General features: G+C 37.5%; 1 protein-coding gene across 3 annotated transcripts in view; it reads right to left on the reverse strand.

Annotated features, from left to right (window-relative positions):
* Positions 1 to 5,754, reverse strand: part of Shab (potassium voltage-gated channel shaker cognate b) — a 307,081-nt gene extending 301,327 nt beyond the window's left edge. For all 3 annotated transcript variants that reach the window (XM_083143980.1, XM_083143979.1, XM_083143976.1), the window contains exon 1: positions 5,495 to 5,754. The gene's annotated coding sequence lies outside the window, so the exon portion shown is untranslated. The remainder of the gene's footprint in view (positions 1 to 5,494) is intronic.
* Between the last annotated feature and the right edge of the window lie 246 nt (positions 5,755 to 6,000).

Consider the following 6,000-nt stretch of genomic DNA (forward strand, 5'->3'; position numbering starts at 1 on the left):
AAGTGTTTACTTTGGTAATGTAAATAATATAAATATCGTCAAAATGATATGGAAACATATGACGAATACTCAGTGATTATAATTTTAAAATTTCATCGTCATATACCTCATAGTTTCAGTGAAAAATAATTTGATTGATTGATTGATTTGATTTATTTTACTTAGCTTCTTGTGCAACTTTTGGCTAATTTGCGAAGATGGGAATAAGTGATAATATGATGAAATTGATGAATAGACACTCAAAAATATCCATGCCCAGGCCAGGATTCGAACCCGGGACTCCTGGCGTCGTAGCGCGATGTGATCAGTGAAAAAGCAACACGAAGTTATGACAATTAGTCTAACATTGTCCAAATAGACAATACTCCCCTTAAGGTACCGCAAATAAATTAGGCTGTACACGCCTTTGTTTGTGTTCATTAAATTGTTACGTGCAAGGTATTCAGCTTCAATAAATGTTATATTTATTGGTCTATGGCAGCGAGACGTCATGTGTTGCCTTTCACACACACGCAGTTCGACAGAGAAGTCACATTGCATTGAACTATTGTTTGAAATGGGTGCCAGTTTATTGCATTTTATAGCTGCAACTCATGTAGTTACTGATGTATAATCTATTGACACGTATTTTTTATTTGCAGCATACTCTAAAAGCTAGACCATCTCGAAAATAAAATCCTGAACACGTCACTGCACAGCGACATATAATTCAACCCCGGTCGATAGCTAAGGAGAGCTTCAATTGTTTTTTCCTTGCTCGTGACGTATCGTGGAAACAAATCTTCAAATCTCATATGCTCTGCTTAAACGAAGATTCATGAATGAAAAAGTTCATTCTGTGTTAATTGCTCGTAACGTACATTGAAATCGAAGTTGAAATTTGACAAATTTTCTTTGGCATGATTAATTTGCTTGGTATTTGATACTGAAAATTGTGAATATTTGTATTTCACAGCATGTATGGCTTAATCAACCACAGACAGAAGAGAAATGCACAATGCCTGATCCGTCGTGCACTCTACTTCATAAAAAAATCACTTTTCTTGTTTCTAACATCAGACAATTATCTGTTACGAAATGTAGGACCACGCTTTTGCATTGAAGCATGCATTTCTACATGTCTGTGAACCTACCTACAAGATATGAAGGAACAGTGTTGCAATATGTACGTATAAAGAACAACAAGTGCAGATACTCGAAACAACTGTGAGAAACAGACAAGTAGCAAAGAGTTCGTTCGCGTACTTAATGTTAATAGAAAAAAGCAATATTTTCACCAGAGCTGATACATTTTTACAGATTCAGCATGGAATTAACCTTGCTGGATTATAATCATGCTGACAAATGGATTTAGGGAGAATTGCAGACGTTCAAAATCGTTTGAAAAAACTATTCCTATTTTGGGTTGGTTGAGAATATCGCACACTTTAAAAAAAATTGTGTTCTTCACCATGTCCGATCTATTACTCAAATCTTTGCAGATGTATATCTTGCAACATATTAGATTTCATTGTGTTCTTAATCGCGCTACGATGCTAGGGGTCCCGGGTTCGAATCCTGGACTGGGCATGGATGTTTGTGAGTGTCCATTCATCAATTTCATCATATCATCCCTCATTCCCATTGCAAATTAACCAAAAGTGGCACAAAAAGCGAAGTAACATAAAGCAAATCAAATCAATGTGTTCTTAGCTCTTGAAGAAGATTACTGTACGTGTAATATATTGAAATGTTACTAAATTAAATAATTTAAGGCTTATACGATACGAAAGTTCTTATTTTGGTGTAATATTATTTGTTCATCTGTTACATTTAAGCAGTTGTGCATTCAAGAGGTATTCAAAATGATAATTCACAATAACTGTTCTTTTTTATTTATTTATTTTATTCTTGTGCATGACTTGCTCGGAAGCTAATATACAGTAGTTGCTTTTAAGACGTTAATCCAAATGGATGTCTTATATTCGAATGAAAACTTTCGATGGCTTAGATCTGTTATTACCTTTGAATCAAGGTGTCCTGAATTTGATTCAAAAGTTTATATCCTAATTTAAGCTGTAGGTCGAATACCGATTAAGCTATCGAAGAAAAAGGCGAGTTTAAAAGAGGAAGAAATTGTTATTAAAAACTTACGGAATCAATTGGGAAGTGACTAGGTTCATTTATATGCTTTATTTAAAATCTATTTTATGCACAATGATCTTGTTAATATTTTGCGAATAGACTCATCATACAAAACGCCAAAGAAACACTAATAAAACGACTTCATTGGCGTCGGCCAATGGTCCAGCTTAGCCAACTGCTTCTCTAAATTAAATTATCAAATATTCCCCCATCCCCCCATAACTTAAAGTTATTAACTTTGTCAAAAGGTGTCCGGAAAACTTTGCTTATTGGCCGATGGAGAGTTTGTTGAAATTAGAGATGGTGAGGAGATGAGAGAAATCTCTGTTTTATCTCAGTCCCGTCTCGAATTTTTAGATAGTTGCGGCGATCTTTTAGAACTTGAGACGAAAATGAGCCCAAACCTTTCGAGAGTTTTTGAGACGAGATCGAACAGAGTCCCTCTCCCTCCCTCGTAGCTACGTGGAGTCAATGCTGTTCGCATTTGCTGTGAACACATGTTTACGGACATAATGGACGGTCAACAAGTCTATTTACAGATGGCGTTTCTTGAACCTGCATTCGATTTGAAAATCATCTTAGGTGCTAGGACGTTTAGATTCCGCCACAGAGGGGTAACTGATTGGGCTATAGTCCCTTCCGAAGTTTTGATTGATTGATTGATTTAGTTTATTAGACTTCGCTTTTCTGACACTTTGGGCTAATTGCGAAGATGGAGATGGGTCATATGATATGATAAAATTGATGAATGGACACTCACAAACAACCATGCCTAGGAGCCCTGGACCTCTGGCGTCGTGCTACCACTCCGTCAAGGGGGCCGGCTCCGAAATTTTGAGAAAATTCAAGAAAAACAAAGTGATAAATGCAAAGTCTCCTTAAAATGACACCAGGTAACCAACCAATCTTGTCTCGGAACAACTTTTAAACTGAAATATTTTAGTGTCTTATCCTGCCTCCTAGAATTACATCTTTACAATTCCAGCCCTTCCGAAAAAATCCTGTATATGCTAGTGGAATCCGCACATAGTCTTCTGCATTGAAATATAAACTACGCATTTTTGCATGTTTTATATTGCTCGGTCTTCCTCCGTAGGCGCTGTGCTTTGGACTCCGACTGCGGGACGGCATGGGTTCGAGTCCGCCTGGGTTCAGTATCTGGCTTCTTCGCCTGTGTATAGGACCGGCGGCAACCCACCATCGTGAGGTAATTGGGGAGCTACGAGCCTAAGCCGGTATCGGAAATCTCCTATAACGGCTGAGGGTTCGACGTGCTGACACCACGTCACCCTACTACTGTTTGAAGATCTCCACACCTCTAGGTAGTATTGTGGGAGGGAGATTGGCAGTCGAGAGATAGGCCAAAGCCTTTCGAGGGCTGTAACTATGTGTTGTTGAATATTACTATTCATATTGCTAGCAACTTTACGCTTGCAAGCACGAATTCACTGGTCACAAAAGAGACCAATTCCTTGGAATATTACTGAAATGTTTGCTTTTGTATCTTTGGACCTCAACGACAGAAACTGGTAGTATTATATTAACAAAACAGCTTAGTATATTTATAAGCACAATACAACATTTCTCATGTGTAAAAACTGCTTATGAATCGTTGATATGGAATATGCTGCTTGAATACTGTAAAAACATTACATAAACTTTCCTAATTTAGATGAATCACAATTTTTATAGTCTTCTATGTCGAAATAAAGAAATTAAACGGCCTTTTATGACACAACAGAAAATAAGTAAAAACATCTGTAATAGATTTTTCCTCAGTTGAAAGATTGAGTTCTAAGACATCATTGTTTTTTAAGAAATGACGAGTTTTAAATTTCACAATTACGTAATGTTATAATTTTTCACGATTCAATAAATATTGATACTTTTAAAATGGATTGTACTAATCATGATACAAATTATTTGTAAATTACCACGTAATTATTTCTACCAGTTCTCACTAAAATAAACTTAAATTTTTCGAATTAAGTGAGCCATACGATGTTTCATGAAAATATCGTGTTATGCGATACAATTAAAGTGACGAAGATAATCAGAATGAGCAAAATACAAATAAGTAAAAAAATCGCTACGGGATTCGATCTTACAACCTTCAGATTGTGAAGCAAAAAGCGATACCACTGGCCTAATTTGCCACTACAATATATGTGAGTTATGAATCGAATATATACTTTCTACCGTTTTTAGGTTTGAAGTATGAATCAAAATATACTGCTTTAACAACTTATAATTGCTTTTCAGTTTTAAAACTTGCCTTTGCACGTTAATTTGTTTAACGTGTAGCACAAATTGTGTAAAAAAAAAATATTCATTCTGCAGATCTGAAATGCTGAAGCGTGGCCTTGGATTGCACATTAGATAGCTTGCATTTCTATCTGAAAATAAGCAATTTCAACCTGCTTGAAGTGAAAACCTCATGATTGTTAGTAATTACGAACCATAAATGAACTGTCACATCAAGATATAAGCATTTCTGTGCTCTATTTCAGGTTTTCAGGGGCCTCCCCTATGGCGCAGTGTTAGCGTCATTGCCTTGTAATCAAGGGGTCCCGGGTTCTATACCCGGTGGAGGCACATAGTGGTTCGGATCCCACTTTAAACTGTAGGTCCAGTCTCGATTAGCCTTACTGTGCATAAAGTGGATTTAAAACACAAACTCAAGTTTTCACGTTGTGCTCTTTTTTTGATATGTGGATAATGCAACGCCTTTATGTGAACTCTCGGGGGTTAGATTCACTTGATCCCACGATTCGTCATCAGATCGCATGCATTTTGAGTAAACAAGCTTACGACCCAACCTTATATAATTCTAATAACCTTGACAGCGACACTAGTAATATCGTTATAAACAAACAAGTGAAGATCATGGAAGCTTGCAGTTTGCGTTGTACATTATTGACCCATTTGTACTGCTTCTATCTAACGCAAGGCTTAGTAAACTCACTGAATATGTGCGACAGCTAGACAACAATAAAATATAAATATTGTAGCATAGTAGACGTACATACGTAGCAAATTATAACCTTATCAGGCATTGCCCTTGTACACACGTTTACGAGTACGTAACAGCTGTCCTGGTCACGTTTCTAAAGGCTTGCACGGCACAAGACTACGTTCACTTGTTTGACAGTTCGCTAAACACATTATCTGGGCTTAGGCTCAAAAATGAAATTAGCTGCTTAAAAATAAAAATGTAAAAGGCATAACTTTTGTTTGATCGAGCGGCTAAGCACAATACTTCGTTTGGAATGTGTGCCAGGATTCGCGAACTACATTAAACGCAATCACAAGATATTGACCTACAACAGGTGACATGGGAAAGAGATTAAAAAAACAAAACAATGTTTACCTCGTCCGGGCGCCGTTCTCGTAGACACGAAGTTCTGCCCCTCCGTATGGTCCGGAAAAAGGGTCACGCTTAACTTTACACTGACACTTGCTTCACAACACTTCAACTTGACACATTCCTGACGGTCCAGTCTCACACGTTTAAGTCTTGCTCTTTTTCATCTCGAAATTATTATTATTTAATGGATGGGATAAACATTATATAGTAAAAACTTCTGCTGCGAACTGGGCTCGTTCCAGCGAATGCGCTAGTCAGCTTCACGCGGGGTAGCGAAGACTTTGACTGCTTCGATGTTGTAAGCGGGAGATAGCTTCCAGCGCTGCCACACGGCAATAGGTAGAGTTATCGCGGTTGCTCACTGCTGCTTGCAGTGTTTCCAAATGCAGATAAACATTTCAAGCGGCGAGCTCAGGTATTTGCTAACGGGACATTGCGACTAATGATTGAATTATATGGTTTACTTTACTTCGCTTTTCTCCCTCCTTTGGGTAATCGTGAAGATGAGG

The sequence above is a fragment of the Lepisma saccharinum genome, chromosome 22, assembly GCF_977018435.1.
Source record: "Lepisma saccharinum chromosome 22, izLepSacc3.1, whole genome shotgun sequence".
Taxonomy (NCBI): domain Eukaryota; kingdom Metazoa; phylum Arthropoda; class Insecta; order Zygentoma; family Lepismatidae; genus Lepisma; species Lepisma saccharinum.